The sequence below is a fragment of the Tachyglossus aculeatus genome, chromosome 14 (assembly GCF_015852505.1).
Source record: "Tachyglossus aculeatus isolate mTacAcu1 chromosome 14, mTacAcu1.pri, whole genome shotgun sequence".
Taxonomy (NCBI): domain Eukaryota; kingdom Metazoa; phylum Chordata; class Mammalia; order Monotremata; family Tachyglossidae; genus Tachyglossus; species Tachyglossus aculeatus.
The window spans coordinates 10,313,240-10,335,337 of NC_052079.1; the positions used below are offsets into that span (position 1 = coordinate 10,313,240).

The 22,098-nt window shown below is 40.6% G+C and overlaps 1 long non-coding RNA gene across 2 annotated transcripts in view; it reads left to right on the forward strand.

Moving 5' to 3' along the window:
- The first annotated feature begins 482 nt into the window (after positions 1-482).
- LOC119937184 overlaps positions 483-22,098 on the forward strand; it is a 43,327-nt gene continuing 21,711 nt past the window's right edge. Inside the window, exons 1-2 of one of the 2 annotated variants that reach the window (XR_005453940.1) lie at positions 483-561; positions 21,312-21,392. This is a non-coding gene — a long non-coding RNA (uncharacterized LOC119937184). Of the gene's footprint in view, positions 562-11,479; positions 11,558-21,311; positions 21,393-22,098 lie in introns of those variants that run through there. The other variant, XR_005453939.1, reaches the window with a different exon arrangement.

Here is a 22,098-nt window from a genome sequence, read left to right on the forward strand (position 1 = left end):
CGGTAAGAAAACGATGGTAGAGCCAGTTCCTCAGCTTCAATTTGCAAGCGCATCTTCTGACTAACCAATGCAAGGGTTGTTTGGATGCTCACATTCAATTTCCGCAGAGGTCAAATTGAGTACAAGGGGAATAGAGTTCCGAGATCCGCTCATTGTTATCTGCTGGGTGTCCTTGCCCATCTGTATCGTTCAGGTCGAGGTTTGTAACTCCAGGGTAGGACTTGTCAGTTTTGAACTTGCTGATATTTTATTCATATTGTTTTGTAACCCACAGTAAGAAACAATGGTTCTCAACTTTTCCGTGCTGGAAAGAGGGAGCTGCCAGGATTTAGCATGTATAACATTGTCTGAGGCATTTGTTCGACTGTCTGCTGAATCCCTTGAAACTAATGCTCAGTCTCTATTAATGTCTGAGTCCCTGGAAACCTCAGCCCATTTTCTCCTATAATTAATCTTGCAGGTACTGCCTTGACATTATTGGTTCACCGACAGAGCAGAACTGCTTCAGCCATCAATAATAATTCAGCACATTAGGGTGAGGCCTATATACAGCCCACTGAGGTAAGAGAATTGTGTGCAATCTTCGGCATCACTCTCCGGTTCAAGAGAAAACCCTGCAATCGAAACTAGCTGTTTTGGTGGCACGATAATTTTGAAATAGAGAGGTCTTGGTGTTACTAATTGTTTTGCTTTATGCTTTCCCCTAAATGTAGCCACTCTGTGGCACAATGCAAGTGATTGTCTGTTTACTGAATCTTAATATTGAGGCTGTTACAAATTGTCTTTCACAGATGGTGGGAGCCTTGCAGATCAAGAGAGGCAGGGAATTTATTACTCAATATTTCTGTATTACTGATTGGGACGTGAGCAGCATAGACAATCTGCCCCACTGCAGGACTGGCTGTGGATTTCTATCCTACAGAATTATGGCTAGCTCCAGAAGTTTTTCTCATTTTGTATAGATAGCAGCTGTGTAATTTCAAGCAGAATGTTTGCTTTGATCCTCCTTTCTTTAATTGAAATCCACAATTATGAGATTTGTTTCTTTTTATGTTTGTGCATTTATTGGTTTAATCTGCAAAATGTGCTGTCTTGCTGTCTTACCCAGTTAAATTCTACAGCACAGTTGGGACTTGAACAGCAAACACTGGAATGAGGGAAGGTTTTCTTGGGATTGGAGGAGAGAGAGAGAAAATTTCCACTCATCTGATTGCCGGTCACTTGGTCCCTGAATATCAATGGAAGAATTGGAAGTCATGCTCGGGAATGACAAGTGTAGATAATAATAATAATAATAATGGCATTTATTAAGTGCTTACTATGTGCCAAGCACTGTTCTAAGCGCTGGGGAGGTTACAAGGTGATCAGGTTGTCTCATGGGAGGCTCACAGTCTTCATCCCCATTTTACAGATGAGGTAACTGAGGCCCAGAGAAGTTAAGTGACTTGCCCAAAGTCACACAGCTGACAATTGGCAGAACCGGGGTTTGAACCCATGACCTCTGACTCCAAAGCCCGTGCTCTTTCCACTGAGCCATGCTGCTTCTCATTCTGATCCCAGGAGCCCAGTTAATTAGGCAAAAATCACTAATTTAAAGGAGCAAGCAACACTGAGAAATGGGGGAGCTTGGTTGTTTTATTGGAGTAGTCGGCATCACTGCTATGGGTTGGCCACATCAGTACATTTGAGAGGAACGGACTCAAAAGAGGCTTGCAGCCATCTGTGGATACACAGGAAAGCAATATTTCTGAGCCAGGAGAATAACTACTCTTTGGATATTTGTATTGCTTCCATTTCAACATGCACTAGCTTGAGAATGAACTCTTTCACAAATGTTCTTCTTTGGTGCTTTTCAAGACCATAGAGGAGTATTTCTAATGAAAGGAGAAAGAGAAAATGTCAAATGGAGAAGAGCTGAAATGGTTCGGCAAGCTCTCCAGCTTCTAAAATGTAGCCTGTCGGAAACTATGCCCTAGTATTCAAAAATCACCTCTTGCCACAGTATTAAAATTTTGAAACAACGTATGCTGTTGAGGTATGCTACCAAACACATAGGGAAGAACTGGATCATTCTACTTCCCATAGGCTATTAGTGTATGTCTTGTGGAAATGGAGGCACAGTCAATCCAAAAAACTTCCAAGTGAATTGAGTAGCAGCATGGCCTGATGTGGAAAAAACCTGGGCCTTGGAGTTAGAGGATCTGAGTTCGAATTCTGCCTCTGCCACTTGCTTTCTTTATGGCCTTGGGAAATTCATTTAACTTCTCTATGCCTCAGTTTACTCATGCACAAAATGGGGATTTAAAACATTTATACTCTCGTTATGTCTCTGTGACCTTTCTTTTAGTTGACTTGATTCCCAAATTCTATATTTCAACAATGGTCTTTGTCCTAATCCACTAAGGAGAGGTATAAGCCAATTGTGTAGAAGAGTGAACTGCCCCACTATGTAATGAAAAGGAATAGATATTTTCATTGATTATTCTGAAAGGGAACTGCCATTTTCTGGGCTCTAGAGCATTTGATCCCCCAATAGACTGTCACCTCGATTCAGTCTTCTTAACATTTCAAGAATCAAGGGTGTGAACTTGAATAGAGGAGGTTGAAATATGCTTCATCATCTTATTTCTCCAGGCACTGGAACAAGGGATGCTTTTGGGATAATAATAATTATTATTTTGGTATCTGTCAAGCGCTTACTATGTATAAAGCACTGTTCTAAGCTCTGGGGAGGATACAAGGTGATCAGGTTGTCCCATGTGGGGCTCACAATCCTAATCCCCATTTCACAGATGAGGTAACTGAGGCCCAGAGAAATGAAGTGACTTGCCCAAAGTCACACAGCTGGCAAGTGGCGGAGCCGGGATTTGAACCCACGACCTCTGACTCCCAAGCCCGTGCTCTTTCCACTGAGCCACGCTGCTTCTCTAGAGATCTTTAGCCTCACCCATTACTACGTCACCCGCCAGACCAGACCCAAGCCTTCCCAGAGAACAGTTACAACCCTGGGGAGATAGTCATGATTTGGACCTCGGATGTCCCCGCTCAGAGCGATAAGGAGGCTGGGGACCATACCCTCCAGCAGTGATAATGGGTCTTTTCATTGTTTTTATGAAACTGGTGTTGTCTGTGTGTAATTTTCTTTGTTATTCTTTTCCTGTGTGTCTATCCTTAATGGACTGTCAACCTCCTGTGGGCCAGGACTGAATCTGAATGAACATCCGTATAGGTCTCCCTGGCACTTAGAACACAGTGTCGCACATTGGAAGCAATTAATCAGGGTCATTATTGCTACTCCCTGATTACAGTAATGCTGTTTTATGGATGGAAGCTTTCTCTAGCTATGTATTTCCTTCCAGCAGCTTGGGAAATCGGAAACTAGAATTTTCACCTGGTCTCATTTTTTCTGAATATTACAATTCTATGCTATGGCACTGACACTTGATCTCTGCCCAGCAAGAATTGATTTTAACACTTCTTTCTTTAGGTTGCATCACAATGTCGGCCTTTCTCTGCAGAGCACTTTTTATTTTGGGGGAATATTTCACAAGGCTGGGGCGTAAGGGTTGTACGCTGATTACTCTTCTAGAGCTAATGGCAAAAATGAGATCTTGACTAGGCTATGGGAATTATGATCAATCAATAATCAATTATATTTATTGAGCACTTACAGTGTGCAGAGCATGTGCTTGCGAGAGTATAATGCAATAAATTGTATCCAAGCACCAGAACAGGGCTTGTCACATAGTAAGTGCTTAACCAATGCCACAATCATTGTTACTATTATTATCATTACAGCTGGTAAACACGATCCCTTCCCACAAGTTGCTGGTGAGCTTTTTGTACTATGTGTTTGCTAATCCCTACCAAACTGGCTTCACTACTAATTTACTGAATTTCCTTTTCTGTAAAATGGGCCTGATAATGCATAAATAACACTTTCAAGGATGATTTCAGGATTAAATTGTACTTTGAAACTCTTGGAGAGAGAATTGGCATCAGAGGTGTCATCAACAGGATTCATTTTCTTTCCCTATTGACTATGTGGTTGAAAATATTCATTCATTCATTCAGTCATATTTATTGAGCGCTTACTGTGTGCAGGGCACTGTACTAAGCACTTGGGAAGTACAAGTTGGCAACGTATAGAGACTGCTGTTGGGTAGGGACCATCTCTATATGATGCCAACTTGTACTTCCCAAGCGCTTAGTACAGTGCTCTGCACACAGTAAGCGCTCAATAAATATGATTGAATGAATGAATATGGGAGGCAGTATGGAGTAGTGGAAGAATACATGGCTTTGAGAGTCAGAAAACCTGGATTTTAATCTCAGCTCTGTCTTTGCCCTGTCGGGTGACCTTCTGCAAGTCATTGGATCTCTTTTTGCTTCAATTTTCTCACTCGAAAAATGGGAGAATACCAACCTTTCCCTAGCTTGCAGAAATGCTGTGAGGATAAAATGGTATTTATTAAGGATTTACCACATGCCCAGCACTGTAATAAGATCTGGGTTAGGCACAGGATAATCAGTTAAAAGACAGTCCCTGTTCTTCATGGGGGAGGGAGAACAGGTATTTAATCCCCATTTTACAGATGTAGAAACAGGCACAGAGTAGTTAATTGGCTTACCCAAGGTCACCCAGCAGATAACTTGTGTATCCGGGATTAGAGCCCAGGTTTCCTGACTCCCGGGCCCATATTCTTTCCACTAGACTATGCTGCTTCTCATGAGGTGATCAGTGTGAAAATGAAAGTATTCTATAAATTCAAATTATCACTATTACAAGTTCAAGAATAATAATTATTGTCTTTCCACAACAGAAGTAGTTTGCTTTACCTTACAAAATTCACACGCTAAGCTTAATGGTAGACAATACCGAATCCAGCGTGCACTCCATACATGATGCTTATTTATTTATATATTTTTGGAATTAGAGATTTTTTCATAGACGATCATTTCCCTCCAACCCCAACCATTGACCTACTTCATCTCTAATACGCTTGTCTGTGAAACTTTCCACTGCCGGTGTCCAGTAGTAATATTGCTCTTGAATATCATTCTTAAAGCCTCACTCACCTTTGCGTTCATTATAACAATAATAATTATGGTATTTGTTAAGTGCTTACTATGTGCCAAGCACTGTTCTGAACACTGGGGTAGGTATAAGGTAATCAGGTTGTCCCACGTGGGGCTCACAGTCTTAATCCCCATTTTACAGATGAGGTAACTGAAGCCCGGAGAAGTTAAGTGACTTGCCCAAGGTCACACAGCAGACAGGTGGAGGAGCCGGGATTAGAACCCACATCCTCTGACTCCCAAGCCCATTATTTTTCCACTGAGCCATGATGCCTCATGAGTAATGGGACTAAGTACTGACTCCAACCAGAATTTATGGTTCCAAACACAAATGATAGTGTGGAGTGCCACAGTCTTTTCATGTGAGTGTGGGAATTTCAGTCAGTTAATAGAATTTTGTAGAATTGCTGAGCCATATATTTATTGCTGCGGTTTGAATGGAGAGGAAAGGACGGATCTTGGCGATGTTGTGGAGGTGAGACCGGCAGGTTTTGGTGACGGATTGGATGTGTGGGGTGAATTAGAGAGGCGTCAAGGATGGCACCAAGGCCACGGGCTTGTGAGACAGAAAGAATGGTAGTGCCTTCTATGGTGATGGAAAAGTCTGGGAGAGGTCAGGGTTTGGGAGGGGAGATAAGGATAAGATACCCAGCCTTCCCAGCCATAATTTAATACTTTATTCCATGCCAAATTGCCACAAAATGCTCTAGCAGGAAATCTCCCTATAATTATCTAGCTAATGAGGCAAATTTTGTAGGCTTGTTATGAAAGATGTAGATTCTGTCATTTTTATCAGATAGATTTGCCCTGATGCTGGTGACTGAACCACTGATGCAACAGACTGGTTCCCGTAGAGTTAGATTTACGGTGGGGAAATTCAGATGCTTGAAAGACTGAGAAAAACACCTTGATTTTCAGCTCTACAAATATCTAGACAGGAATCTTCTGCAAATTCTCAAAATGGATGCCGCTCATTATCTGCCCACCTTGATTCCGAGGATTCTTTTATTCTCCAGGTTTATTCTTTTAGGAATACTTAGGATTCGATTTTCCAATTCAATTCAGTGAGAAGGAGTTGGACATGTCTGCACAATGGGAGCATGTTTGGTTTTTCAGTAAAAAAAAAAATAGTGTTTTGTGGTCCAAGTTCCCTCTGGGAAAGTCTAACACTGTTCCCCAAACTAAATTAGCAGTGCCTGGTTCATTACTACATCAGTAAAGCTGCAGCGACAAATTTACCACTGTAGACAAAACTCTGTTAGCAAGACTACATACAATTAGTCTGGGCTCCAAACCTGACTAGGAATTGAAAGCGGCTAATCAACCTGACTGACAGGAGTTGTTTCAGACTTTTTCTGCCTGCTCTCTCCTCTGACTGCCACTTCCCTCTCTGGTGTGGTCCTAGTTGATGGGTGGTTGGGAAGAGGTGCCAGCTGCTAATCACGGATAGCCACTATCCAGTCACTCTCCAGTTGCCTTATTTCAATGAATCGGATCTCACATCTCCTTAGAACACATAATTAGGAAAAACTGTTGTAGTTTCCTAGTCACCAAGCTACCTGCTAGCTTGCTAGTGGTTACAGCTCCGTAGCACCATCAAGATCTTGTTATTTCGTTTTCATCTGGCTTGCCTTTTGCAAATGGACAGACACCTAGCTAATACAGACAAATTGGAATATTAGTAGTACCGACAATAGTATTTATTGACTACCTCATGAGTGCAAAGCATAGAACTGAGCACTTGAGAAAATTCAACAGGACACAATTCCTGCCCAGGATTCAACAAAATGATCTTTGGCTTCATGCTACTATTGTATTTTTATGTTCATTCAACTGTTCTCATTGGCAGTAGCATCATTTTCAAAAACTAAGGGTAACTCTGTTTCTTTCTATCTCTGTCTCGCTGTGTCTTTGTCTTTCATCCTTCAATCAGTCAATCAGTCATATTTTCTGAGTGCTTACTGTTTGCTAGACTGTGAGCCCGCTGTTGGGTAGGGACCGTCTCTATGTGTTGCCGACTTGTACTTCCCAAGCGCTTAGTACACTCTGCACACAGTAAGTGCTCAATAAATACAATTGAATGAATGAATGAATGAACAGAATTGGTAGATATGTTCTCTGCCCAAAATGAGTTTACAGTCTAGAGGTGGAGACACATGTTAATGTTACTAAATAAATTATAGATCTATACATAGGTGCTGTGGGGCAGAGGGAGGGGTGAGGAAAGGGAGAAAATCCAAGTGCTAGGGTGTCACAGAAGGGAGTGGGAGAGGAGAATATGAGGGATTAGTCAGGGAAGGCTAATTCTTTGAATTTTTTGGTATGCTAGTACAGCAAGGGTTAATCTAGTACTGGTGATTTACTGACAAGCTTGATGGGAAGGATGGGAGAGAATGAACTGTGCTGGGACTTTACATCTTTAAAAATTAAGACTATCTGTTTGTCTGTTAAAGTGAAATACTCCTGGGGGACTTAATAGTTACGGGTGTTGGAAAAAATTCTATTTATGTTTCAAGCAGATGGCCATCATGTTACTCCTAGCTAGAGTTACTGTGATAGTAAGGAATAAATCCACTCCCTGGTTGATTTATTCATTTTATGATGGCTCCTTACTGCAGTTTATAGGAAGGGCTGATAAAGTTTGTGTTTCGTGTACTTGTTATTCTCCTCAATTCAAATGGTTTGAAGAATGGAAGGGTTGTTTTGCAGATCCAAGTTAGTTATGATAAACTGTGGTTTTTGCAATAAAGTATTTAAAGCCAGTTGGCTAAAAGGGATTTGAAATTGGGGAAGAGGAAGGTCTTTATATTTGGATGTAGATTGGAGAATTTAGGGTGCGGGACCATCTAAGACTCACATTGCATCAGAAAAATCTATGTTCTGTGATTAAAGGTGTTAAAAGGGGGGGAAAAATGTTGTAGGGAATTCCCCATGTTTGTAATATCAGTGGTAGCACGGTGTGCTTCATAAATGTTGTGACAACAAGTGAGAAACTCCTGGCTGAGTATTCTGGCAGAACTTGAACACAAGATGGAGAAGACCCAAGCTGTGTCTGGGAATAGGAATTCATGGAGCTGTGCCTGACTGAACAGTGGGGAATGGGAGTGTGGAGTGGGAGGTGTATTTTGTGGAGGGTTGTTTGTTCATTGATTGCATGGGAAGAGATATCTGCATCTGTTCACCAAGATGATGGGGAGGCAGTGTGGTCTAGTGAAAAGACTGTCTCTATTACTTGCCTGCTGTGTGATATTGGGTGAGTCACTTAATTACTCTGCGCCTCAGTTTCATTATCTGTAAATTGGGGATTAAATACCATTCTCAATCCTTCTTAGACTGTGAACCCCATGTGGGAGAGGCACTGAATCTGACCTAATTATCTTGAATCTTTGGTAGAGTGCTTGGCACACAGGAAGTGCTTAACAGATACCACAGTTATTATTAATAGAAGAGAAGAATCTGGTAGAAGTTGACAGTGAGAGAAGGGATTCTGACTCATGACACTCACACTCCTAATATTTCCCTAGGTTTGATCAAGTGCAAGGACACTTTGATCCAGCCTGCCCCCTTCACTGAGTTAGACAATTCCTTGACTCCCAAGATGCACCACTTAGAAGAAGCAAACAAGGGCTTAGGTGAGGAAGAATGTAAAGAAAAGGTCAAACTTTTTGTGCTTCTTCCATTATTTTATCTGCCGTTCTCAGGACTTTGATTTTTTTTTGGGGGGGGATCGTATAGAGGGGAAAATAAATATGCTGCTTCTTAAACACTTACTATGTGCCAAAGTGTTATGCTAAGCTCGAGGCTGGGTGCAAGATAATCAGATCAGACATGGCAGAATTTCAGCAGCAATAAATATCTGGAAGCTGTTTAACCTTGGTAAAAGTTTCAGGTAGAAAACAGGAAATCAACTCTTCACAGATCTGCCTGTGAGCCAATTTTTAGTCAGCAACTTCCCTCCTTCAGCAAGTTATTTTGCTAATCTCTGCCAATAACCTGGGAGGTCGTCCAGGCAAACTCACCTGTATTGTCCTAAACCTCATTTCCCTGCAACTTTTCTATACTAACAGCTAGTCCTGTAGGAACTTTGCCAAGTGTGGGAAAAGGCATGGTATGCATCTAGACATACAGAGGTAACCTGTTCTTCTCCAGTTCCCTCAAAGCTGAGAGGAGGAAAAGCAATTAGCCAGTAGAATTACATCTGTTCAGCATGTCACGGGTAAGTAATCAACAAATCAATCAATCATATTTATTGAGTGCTTACTGTGAGTGGAGTACTGTACTAAGTTCTTGGGAGAGTACAATATAACCAAGTTGGTAGACGTATTTCTTGCCCACAAGGAGCTTATGTTCTAAGCCTGGTTTGATGAAAGAAATCATAAAACTAAAACCAAAAGAGCCCAATAAACAGAAACCTTTAAGATTACAGTGTCACCACAGAATACCACAGGCTTAAACTCAGGCTTATACTCACACTCTCACACACAAACACACACACCCCACTCTACTGATAGATTATAATACAATCAGTCAATTAATGACGTTTATTGAGCGCTTATTATTTGCAGAGCACTGTTCTAAGTGCTTGGGAGAGTACAACACAACAGAATTAGCAAAAATGTTCTCTGTCCATAACGAGTTTAAAGTCTAGAGGGGGAGCTTTAATTGTGGTATTTGTTAAGTACTTACAATGGTGGGAGATGATCCTTGTCCCACATGAGGCTCATAGTCTAAGAGGGAGGGAGAAGAGGCTTTGTAGATGAGTAAACTGAGGCACAAGGAAACCAAGTGATTTGCCCAGCTGGGATTAAGAATCCAGATCCAGAAATCGTTAAATTAGTGATTAAATGAATACTTCTGAAATGCAAAATTCAGAGTACAAATTACTTTTTAGAATCGTGTTACACCTATTTAGAAACAAGAGATTCCAGCCCACATCCGTCTCCTGTATTCCCTGTAAGGAAAGGACAGCTCTCTAACAGCTGTTAAATAGTGACCTTAGACAGTGAGAAATTACTATTTATCTTTGGATATTATTTCCCATAAAAATCTTTCTAACTGATGTTTATTGTGGCAGTTATTTATGATAATGTGGTTATGAGTAGCATCGTAGCCCTATATTTTCAGCAAAAAGTTCAATAAAAATGTATTTTTAAAAATACATTCTTCTCGAACTGTTCCAGATAAAATGCTGCCATCATTTTTACTGAGCTGCACAGGATCATAAAAAAGGGCATAATGAAAGCTTTAAAGTTTCCAATCTTCCTAGTAACTGGCAGAAAATTAATCTGTATCCTAATACACTCTTCATAACCACATATTTTTAATGAGTTAGATACTTCCACTCTCCATCTTCAGTGTCAAAAAAAGATTCTACTTTGGGAAGAGATTTGTAAGCTTTCAAAGCAGCAATGTCACAGTTTATGGATTGAAATCATTATCTGCTTTGCTTTCTTTCCACACCCTAGGATATCAATCCATCAATGGTATTAATTGAGGACTTACTCTGTGCAGAGCTCTGCACTCAGTGTTTAGGAGACTATAATAAAGTTCATGGAGATTATCTCTGACTTTAAGGATTTTACAATTTAGCAGGGGAGACAGACACTAAAATGAATTACAGGTAGGATAGGCCACCAAATTTAAAGATTTGTAGACCACCAAATTTAAAGATTTGTAGATACGTGTTGTTCAAGAAATGGTACTTATTGAGCGCTTATTGTGTTCCGAGCACTTACTGAACACTTGGGAGAGTACAAAAGAGTTGATAGATATGATCCTTACTCACAAAGAACTTGCTAACTAGTAAGTGCCTGAGTCTTTGTGTGGTGAAGGCTTAGAACAGTGCTTTGCACATAGTAAGAGCTTAATAAATGCCATTAAAAAAAGTGCATACATTACACATAATGGTGTGGGGGGGGGGGAATAGCGTGATAATGTGAGGGATTGATCAAGGAAGGCTTCCTGGAGGAGGTGTTATTTCAGTAATAACAATAATGATGGCATTTATTAAGCGCTTACTATGTGCAAAGCACTGTACTAAGCGCTGGTTGCACACTTCATTCAACCCTTCCTCAGCCCCATAGCACTTATGTACATATCCGTAATTTATTCATTAATACTAATATCTGTCTCCCCATCTAGGCTGCAAGATCTTTGTGGGCAGGGACCGCATCTGCCACCTCTGCTATATCATGCTCTTCCAAGTGCTTATTGCAGAGCTCTGCACACAGTAAGCATTCAATAAATACAATTGATTGAAGAGTAGTGGTCTGCTGGATTTAATGGAGAGAGAGTTCCAGAAAGGAGGGAGGACATGAGCAAGAGCATGTGAGAGAGATGAGACTGAGATACACAGTAGCTATTGAAACCAGGCTGGAAGAAAAGACTCATTCTAAACTTCATGGTTCACAGTCGCATTGGCCCAGGAAATATATCAATTCCATGAACAGGCAGACACCTTGGATTCGTGGCCATAAAGGTGAGTTAGAACAAGCTAGCGATCCTCAGGAATAATAACTTGCATTACATTACGTACCTCTTTTAGGAGAAGAGTTACAAACCAAATGAAATTCTCCAGTTTCAAATGTAATCACTTCACAAAGAGAAGGTGGAAGATATCATTATTTATCAACTTGTCCCTTTGACTGTTTCTTACTTTTCTTAAGGTTCAGCATATTTCCTGACTATTCTTCTACCCCAAGCATTCCCAAGACAGCTAGGGAGCATTTATGATTAGTGTACCTTGCTCCATCTAGCCTAATCCCAAAGGGGAACTTTACGATTTCAGAATCTTGCTTATCTCTGTCTACAAAATGGAGTATTTCAATTTACACCCTTCTACTGCATACTAACCAGCATCAATGTAACAAGATTTTCACTGTAAAACACTTGTCATTTTTGTTTAGTTTTTAATCAGTAGTGAACTATGAGGTATAACACTTTTCCACACATATACTTAACAGGTCAGTAACGTATTTGCATGAAAATGTTGATGATTTAATGATCATTTGACCAGATCTTTATGGTGAGTAAGGATATGAGCAGTGGCCTTCTTTGGAAAGACCCTCTTACTGGCTTTTCACTTTCCAAATGGTTATCTTATTGCATTATTTACTTATATAAAGGCATTTAGAGGCCTGTTGATTCTCCTCATTTTGAATCTGACACTCATTCAGTAAAATTGATAGGGGAACCCAAAATTCCAAATGCCAAATACATCACCAGAGATTAAAACAAAATAAGCAAAATTGAAATTTAACAAAGAACTGAGAATCATTTGGAATATAAATGTATTATATTAGTATGGCAGGAATGTTAAACACTTTTTTTAGCACAATATATTTTGCTCAGATTCAAAAAATAATTCCTCACTTAAGTGAAAATATTCAAGTCACTATGGGATTATGAGACTATCAGTAATAACAATGAAGTAATGTTATTCACATGACACCTTGGTTGGATGGAACATGTGAGGAGGAAGGATGAAAGCAGATTGCTCAAAAACTACTTTATGGTGAAGGTATCCATAGAGAGGATGGACAGAAGCGACGCTTTTAAGACACGCGTCTGTGTCTCAAATGATAAGAAATACTTGGTGGTCTTAATATATTCATCAATCGTATTTATTGAGCGCTTACTGTGTGCAGCTCCAGAAATTGAATGCTGCCGGTGCAGTAGGCCCAGGACTCTCAGTCATCGAGCGTGACTATTGTGAGTGTGACTCACAGTTACTCTAACTGCCTGCCCACCTGTGGTTTGGTCACACTGGTCTTTTCAATTACATTGTCAGCTTTTTGAGGGCAGGGCAAGTGGGTCTTGTTTCTTTTGGTCTCTTCCAAGTGTTGAGCACAATGTTTGGTACTCAGTAAATACCGCTAATGGATTGATTGATTGAAATAGTGCTTCCTTGACTGAGGCTTGGGGCCTAACAGCTTCATTGTTTTGGGGAGGTGGGGCTGATAATGGATTAAGGGAGCTAAGAAAAGTAGGAGAGTACTCCTTGGTGATAGACTTTCTCATTCCGACAATTGACTTAGTGTTTCCTTCTCTCTAACCCAATATCCCGCAAGGCAGAAGGACCACCAACTCGCTTGCTTTTCATTTAAAAGCAATCTCATGTATTCCTATTGAACTCAAATCTCCTTTAATTCCTTTGGGTGGGTTAAAATCCTGTGACAGAATTATGTTGTATTGCCTGTCCAGCATCTGGAGCTTGTCAGCCTTCCCTGTCCTTCAGTATTGATGGGGCTAACATTCACTGCCTCCCAACCTCTCCCTCTCCAAAAATGAACAAAGCAATTCAATCATATCTCCCTTTAAATTTCATTGAGGCGAACAACGAAAACCACAGGATTATCTTTTCAAGTTTGAGACTGCTCTTGTTTATTAGTTTGAAGAGTCAGGAGAGTCGAAGAAGTCCAGAGTAATGATAGGATCTTAGGATCGGAGAGATGGAATGGATCTCAAAAAGTCCAGGCCCCTGTCTTTGAAAAAGTTAAAGTTGAAAGCATGCTGTTGTCCAGTCTAGGAAGGAAAAAAAAAGTTAGTGGCCTGAATCTTATGGTGAGTTACTATTATTGCTATCATCATCATCATCATTTCTATTAAGTGCTTATTATGTGCCAAGCACTGTGCTAAGCACTGGAGTAAAAACAGCATAATAATAGAGAATGGGCCCGGGAGTCAAAAGGACCTGGGTTCTAATCCTGCCTCCACCACTTGTCTGCTGCATGACCATGGGAAAGTTACTTAACTTCTCCGGGCCTCAGTTACCTCATCTGGAAAATGGGAGTTAAGACTGGGATCTCCATGTGGTACAGAGACTGTGTCCAACCCAATTTACTTGTATCCACCCCAATGCTTATCACTCTGCCTAGAACATAGTAAGCGCTTAACAAGTACCACAGTTATTATTATTATTATTATATTGGGCATAGTCCCTAACCCATATGGTGTCAGGTATCCTTAGCCTCATTTTAGAGATGAAGAAACTGAGGTACAGAAAACTGAAGTGACTCACCCCAGGTCACACAACAGGGTGGTGGCAGTTCCAGGAAAAGAATTCCAGTGTCCTAACTCCCAGATGAATGCCCAGTCCTTCAGAATTCCTTCTTGAACCTGGGACATTCTCATTTCTTCTGTAAAATGAGGATGATGGTGATAATAATAATAAGAATATGGCATTTATTAAGCACATACTATGTGCAAAGCACTGTTCTAAGCACTGGGGAGGTAACAGGGTGATCAGGTTGTCCCACGGGAGGCTCACAGTCTTAATCCCCATTTTACAGATGGGGTAACTGAGGCACAGGGAAGTTAAGTGACTTGCCCAAAGTCACACAGCTGACAATTGGCGGAGCCAGGATTTGAACTCATGATCTCTGACTCCAAAGCCCGGGCTCTTTCCACTGAGCCATGGTGCTTCTAGTAATAAACAGACCATTTCCAAAGCTATAATGACTCAACATAGCCAATCCACACCTCTGGCCAGGATTTCCAATAGTGATTTAGGGAAAGGATATATGGGAAGAGACACTGGAAAATCAAAGTCTGGTCCAGGAAAAATTGCAGGTAACTCTCCAAATTCCTGATGGTTCTCTCATCATTTTACCACCTCAAATGCCTTAGTCACCCACATAGGTTATAAACTTGGGTTGTTCTACCTGTGTCTTTGTCCCTCTCCAATTTGAAATTCCCACCGCTTCTTTGTGAAAGACACACACACCAAATCGTGAAATTGTCCTAATGTATCCAGTTTAAGAATGGTACCTGCCTTTTCAGCTGTGCAACTCACCACAGTAATACCTTCAGCATGCATTTTCTATGTATGCGACCAAAATCCAGATAAATGGTTTTTGGAGCAATAAACCATTAGCCCAACTCAGGGAATCCTGACCCCACTAAATCTGCCTGAATGGCACAAAACCTTTCAGAATTTCCCTCCTTCAAGGTCCCAGCCTTGTTCCCTTCCCTTGCTCCTGCCCCAAGGAGATTTAAAGTATTCCCTATATACCAGGAAAGCGGACAGTAACGGAGAAGGGAACAGTGCAATATTTTCACCAACTTCATTCCTTACAGACCCTTATGGGATCTCGTGTATCTATCAAGAAGCAGACACATACAAGGTAAAGTCCCTCAAGGGCCTAAGTCCTGGATCTCTTTGAGATGAGACTCCCACAAGACTCTAACCTCTGGTGCTTTCGGCAGTTAGGCGACCCTCATGTCTCAGGGCTCTCATCTTCTGACCAACCCAGTCCCAGTATATGGCTCAAAAGTCCACAGGCCTTAGGACTGAACAGGGCAAAGCAAGGCAAAGATAAAGCAGGAGGACAACATCCTTTCAGACTTGATCTTAATCTTTAGTTTTGCCACTTCTCCGTGATGAAAGTGACCCAAGAAATTATAAGCAAAGCCCCTTGTTCTCAGCTGGCTAGTATGTCCAGATATTGGTGGCACCAGTTACATAGGAGGAATTTGTAAATGTGTTTTCCCAAAGCACTTTCTCATAAGTCATCTCATTCATTCTCACAACTTCCTTGGGATGGATGCATTATGGCCATTATACAGATGAAGAAACTGAAACCCCAAAGAGGTAACTTGCCTAAATTCAGGCAACAGAGTGACCTCTGACAGTGGCAGAACTGCATCTAGAATCCAGATTTCCTGATTCCCATCTCCATGCTCTGTCCATTATATCATATTTAGAGATCTTTAGAAATAGGACGCTCTTATACTATAACCTAAATGCACTGCATGGATAAATGGAGTGGGTGACATTGATCTGTATTACCTAAGATTCTATCTTTGAGTGCATTCTGAAGGACTATAGTTAAACCGTATGCTAATCCCCAGTAGATTTTAAGCACCCCCCAGACTGTAAATTCCTTATGAGCTGAGATTGTGCTTACCAGCACTCTCCCAAGTGCTTAGTACAGTCCTCTGCACACCGTAAGTGCCCAGTAAATGCCACTGATTAACAAATTCATCACCTAGAATATAGTGACTGAAATACATAAAATAGTTTCACTACCATGAAGATGAAAAAATAACTTCGAGATTTGGTTGAAGTCAGAAAAAAAAAATCAAAATAAACTTAGAGGGTCTGAATCAATTCCAGCAACACAGACACCACACTTGGTGCCCTCTCATGGATTATCTTTGTTAAAAGCAAGGCAATTGATTGCTCTAATTATATCTTCTGGATAATAGAACAGCTACTGCAACACAAGAAAAGTGTATATGGAGCTGGGTGAAAGAGCCACTGTAATAATAATACAAACCCAAGAACAACAAAGCAAAGCCTCTTTAGTCTTCCCATTTGTAGTGGAATGGATTTTGCAGTTACAGTCCAAGCCTCTGTCCTTGAACTGGTCCCACATTACCAATTGGCTGCTATATATTTCAGATGGAGTTTTTAATACACAGTTAATTAAAATATAAATGTAGTACTGTATAGGCATTTGCACATACACACACATATATCTCACAGAATAGCTGCTAAGTCTGCAAAATAGAAAGTAAGGATGCAGTCAAATATCATTTTTTATGGTTTATTGCTTAATTAATTAGTAGAGAAGCAGTAAGAAATGGGATTCATAAAAACATAAAAAGGGAAGGCATAATGAAGGCATCCATAAAAGATTTTCTTTATCAGTCCACTCATGCTAAGGATTTAAAACTATTTTATAAAACAAAAAGAGAAGCAAGCAGGATGCCACTGCTAGGATGCATCTAGTAATTGCTCAGCATCCCTTTTAAGAGCTATTTTTCTGCTTCAAATAACATCCTATTCATAGATAATAGCAGAAGCCCCATAAGCATATTTTTGAAATATCATGGAAGCTATTGCTTTGGAAAATCTCTATTCAGAATGTTTCTCGACTAAGAAATGAAAACCAGAGATTCAACATCAGACAGCTCAACTAATTTGGAGGGCTTGTGTTTTTTTTTCCAGTAAACTTAAATGATTTTAACAATATATCGGCAGATTGGCTACCTAAAGTAAATGTTCAAACATATTTTTGAAGATGGAAATTACTTCAAATTACTTGTAAACTGCATTTAAGTGAAAAATGACTTTGGGTTATTTTGGTCCTTCCATCTTCGGTGAACTGACCCTGCTTGAATATCTCCATTTCATGCTGTGCAAATAGAGCCTCTTTTATGCTATTTTCCTCCACGTTGCCTATGTTAGTGGGAGTTGGCATCCTAGCAACAGTCCACTTTTCTATGTGCTTGCTCCCTGTTCAAGGCAAAGCTTTAATTGTCAGAAAGAACAGACCCAGGAGTAAATGTTGTTGTTGACTGGAAACCAGCACATTAACCGACCTGGGTTTTATTTTCTTTTCCCCTCATTTCTTAATGCAAACTTTTAAGGCCCTCTTTAGCCAAATAGTTAAATCTGGTTCATTTTGGTTTACCTATCGGTTTGCAGTCAGTGAATTGATGTCGAAGCCACTTTTCCATTTTCGCTTTGAGCTCTGACTCTGCCCTTATAACACTCCACAATCTAAACAAAAGACTAGGGAGATGCATCAGGACATGGACAGTTTGCTAGTTAAATAATTACATTACAATGTCTGAAAGTGTAGGTAAGTGGTGCAGCCTATTGTAGGTTATCAAGTTCTTCGCAGGATAAATCAGATGTAGTGGTAGGAACCGCCATCTGTTTGAGCCTTGGGCAAAAATTGAAAGATCTTTTGCCAGGAGGACAGAAAAAAAAAAAGGAAATTGGTATGTCCAAAATATTAAATGAGAGAGTAATGAATTTTTGTCCTAGAGATAGAAATTGAAAATTGAGGCTTTGAGTCACTTCGAGATTTGAAATTTGTTTTTCCAAACACTTTCACATACTGATGAAAGCCATTTAAAGCCACGGCATCCCCATCAGGAATTCTTAATTACCCTTGTTCGACAGAGGAAGAAACTGAGGCATGAAGGGAATTAGCAATTTGCACAAGGTCACAGAGCAAGCCAGTGTCAGAGCTGGGACCAGAACCCAAGTCTCCTGACTCCCAGAAACCCTGCTGCCTCCCAAATTATATACTAAATAGGGATAATGATGGAGTAATTGGATCAGATAAATGAGTAAAATCAGTCCTGGGACTATTTTTTATTAGAGATTGAGAAAGGGCTGTCTGGAGGATATTTTGGAACAGCGTTCTCTGACTCAGGTGAGGAAGCCCTGTATATTATGGGACATCCACAAGCTAGAAATGGTCACCACCAGTCAGGGCTTATGGAAAGTAATGACGGCCCCTTTCCCTTCCAACTGTTTGAATCTAGCACACCCTCGTAAGAGCATATTTTCCTGAGAAGAGAGCTGGGATATTGAAAACTGGCCAGCTGTCACCTCTCCCAAGGATGGAGCCAGTTCATCCAGAGAGGTTTTACAGCTACAGGTGGGATTTGAGGAGTTGCCTCACCTTTCCCAGGGCTATAAGGGCTATAAGCCCTCCTAAGAAAAGATGAAGTTCTGGAAAGTTCCCAGAGCTCAGCTCCCAGGGCTGAGCCCCAGGGAGCCCTGATCCTAAATAAGCCTTGACTAAGAGCTTTTCCTTGAGGCCTCTGTCCACCTAGCAGCTGGTCAGCGACGATGTAGATTGCAGTCAGTCTGCTAGTGACTCTTGGCTGAGCTTGGGGCTGAGCTGAGAGCTGAATGTCCTGGGATCCCCAGGGAAAGTGTTCAGAGAATATGCCTCCATTATGTGCAGAGAAGCAGCATGGACCAGTGGCTAGAGCAAGGCCGTGGGAGTCAGAAGGACCTGGGTTCTAATCCTGACACCGCCACTTGTCTGCTGTGTGACACTGGGCAAGTCGCTTCACTTCTCTAGGCCTCAGTTCCCTCATCGGTAAAATGGGGATTAAGATTGTGAGCCCCATGGAGACGGAGACCGTGCTTAACCTGATTAGTTTGTATCTACCCCAGAGCTTAGTACAGGACCTGACATGTAGTAAGCACTTAACAAATGCCACAACTTTTATTATTATTATTAAGAGGGAATCTACACTGCCACTTTGAGCCAGCCTTGTAAATTACTTTCAGATGTCACTGAGGCACAGAGAAGTTAAGTGGCTTGCCCAAGGTCACACAGCAGACAAGTGGCAGAGCCAGGAGTAGAACTCATGACCTTCTGACTCCCAAGCCCGTGCTCTATCCACTAAGCTATGCTGCTTCTCTTTAGTATAATAATAATTAAAATGACAAAAGTACTGAAGATAAGTACAAAGAGGTTTATACATGTTAGAGATGTCTTCGACCCCCTTCCCCCTTACCCCCCATCATTCCCCTCCAGGGGTATGAGAGAAATTTCTAGTACAATACAACAATGCAATACATATTAATACAATAGCATTATCACCATTTCAGGGCCTCAGGTGGATTTCTTCTGTACCATAAGTCCATTGGAATAGCTATTTTTTTGCAGTTGACCATTTCTTTCCCCTTCTCTGAAGACACTCATTTTCCCCAGACTGTTCCTTTTCATTAGACATTTTCTGTGGAGGGGTCAGGCGCAGCTGGGTTTTCAACCAACTTATTACCTTATGCAGTTAAATACAGATATAGCTCTGTCACAGAAATAGGGTGTGTTGAGATTGTGGTGGATCAGGGAATGGATTTCCATCAGCCATAATCTATACCCCAAGTTTTCCTCGAGAAATGAGACACCTAGTTTGGAAAGCAATGTCACCAATTCCTTGAAATCTTTCCTTTTTATGTGTAGAGGTTCCACACTTTTATCATTCTCATAACTCTTTGCTGGGTTGGTCTAGCACTCCAGACGGGAGTAAAATCCTGGACCTCATCAGAGTTCAGTGAAAAACAATCTGTTGGACTGGTAGAAAAAATCACTTTGGAAACTTTTTAAATTCTTAAAAATCATCACCCATTAGCATGCCTCCGCAATGCCACCTGCACTTTTGTATGATTGTCTGTCTGTCTCTTTCATTCCTCTCTGTTGTATACAACGTAATTGCTGATAAATAGCTAAAGAGTGAAAGTGATTATCCTTGTGAAAGCAATCTGGAAATGTTATATTCCAATTATGTGTGTATGTATAATTAGAACATTTAACAAAGCAATACACTCTTTTAACTGGTCTATAAAGTTAACAGGAACATTTAGATGATTTTGTTATTTTAAGGTCAGCTCACTGTCTTCAAGGCCAAGGTTGAAGTTGCAACAGAAAACAACTTTAAAGGATTTTGATTGTTTTATGATTGCCTGGTAGAAACACATGCTATTTCCATTCCTGGGTGATCAGATCCGCTTACATTTTTCCACCTGACACTACAATTAACTTTAAAAAAAATCCTTCAATTTAAGGGTTGGTTGCTTTATGGCTAATTTTTAACAGAGGGATAATGGCACACTTGTACCAAACCAGGTGCTTTCTGTAGCCTGGAAAACACATTTCAACAGGCACTGTATTAATGGAGATAAAATATCTATTTTTTTAATGGTAGGGAAACAAAGACAAAGGTGTCCGAAATGACCCTTTCTTCATCACTCTCAGAGTAGCGCATATGGGTAGGGTAGGATCAGACCATTCAACCTATTCTCTACCTCCACGCCAAAGGATGCTATATCAGAATATGCTTCTGATCTTTTGGGAACGCTGTTTCAACTTAACAGGCTGGGAGCATGATTGAAAGTCTTTGGGAGAAGCTTGGAAAGAACAGGGGACTTGGAGTGAGGAAGCCAGGGTTCTAGTCTAGTCCTTCTCTTCCTTAGCCTGTTGTGTGACCTTGGGGAAATCACCTAATTTCTTGGGCCTTGGTTTCCCCATCTACAAAATGTGAATAAGATAACTGCTCTCCATACCTCTTAGATTGTGAATTTAATGAGGGACATGAACTGTCTCAGATCTAATTATCTTGTACCTACCCCACTGCTTGGTATTTAGTGTGTTAAATAAATCCTATTATTCGTATTACAGTTGTACAATAGCAGGCTGACAGAAGTGACATACACAAATACACAAACACACATAGAGATTAAAGTTGCCATAGCCCGGTGGGTCTAGATTTATGAGCATTGGGTTGCCCCTAAATGTGTTTTATATGAAACAATTATATAAATATAATACAACATATATTCTAGCATTTATGAACTTATTTACACCCTCCTCAGTATTCATGTGTATCTGTGTAATCAATTAGTTTGACCCCTCTAGTTGTAAATATTTTTATGTTTGAATCATGCCATAACAGTGTAATTTTCCATAATATAGAGTTGGTTGAAAAGGAAGTCCCCACACTGTAGGAGAACTGAAAGGGCATACTCAACAAATCAGCGGCGAGTTCAAGATGTGGTGAGTTTGAACCTATTTCCTTATTTACACTGTCTCAAAACCAAAATTAATTAAGTGCAAATATGAAAATGACAAAGAGTAGATTTTGAAAAGGTTAACATTTTCTCAGGGTCAGTTAATTAAAAGGAAGTTGTTGACAGATGCAGCTCTGTATCTGTTTTCTTTTAATTTATCCTGCTTTATTTGTTACAAGCAGGCTATTTCATGTTTACTGTTGGTTGAAAGTCTTGTCAAGAGCACATTTAGGGGAGACCCAGTGCTCATTAATCTAAATACAATGGACTAGGGTTTCTTTAAACTATGAGTGGGGGGCGGGGGGCTGAAGGAGGTGCTTATGTCTCACCTGTCAACCTGCAAATGACTGAATTACTGATGCAGGCTTTCAATGACACACGATGGAAACAAAGCAGATTGAGCAAATCACATTTAGAAACAAGGCAAATGGTAAAGGTGGAAACAATTTCTTTCCCAGGCTTTGTTTAAGCCACTGGAGGATCTTTGGATTTTTGCATTCATGAAACTTGCAGCGAGGCTGGTTACATAAATAAAACCCAGAACGTTGCTTAGGAAAAGGCTTGGACGAGTTCTGTTTTATGGGTGTGGAAATTCTTCCATCATAAAAGAATCTGTCAGTTTCTAAGCAGAGTGCCTCTCCTAAATCCTTTTCATGCTCTTTATTGTCTCCCATAAAGTGACCCTGCTAGAA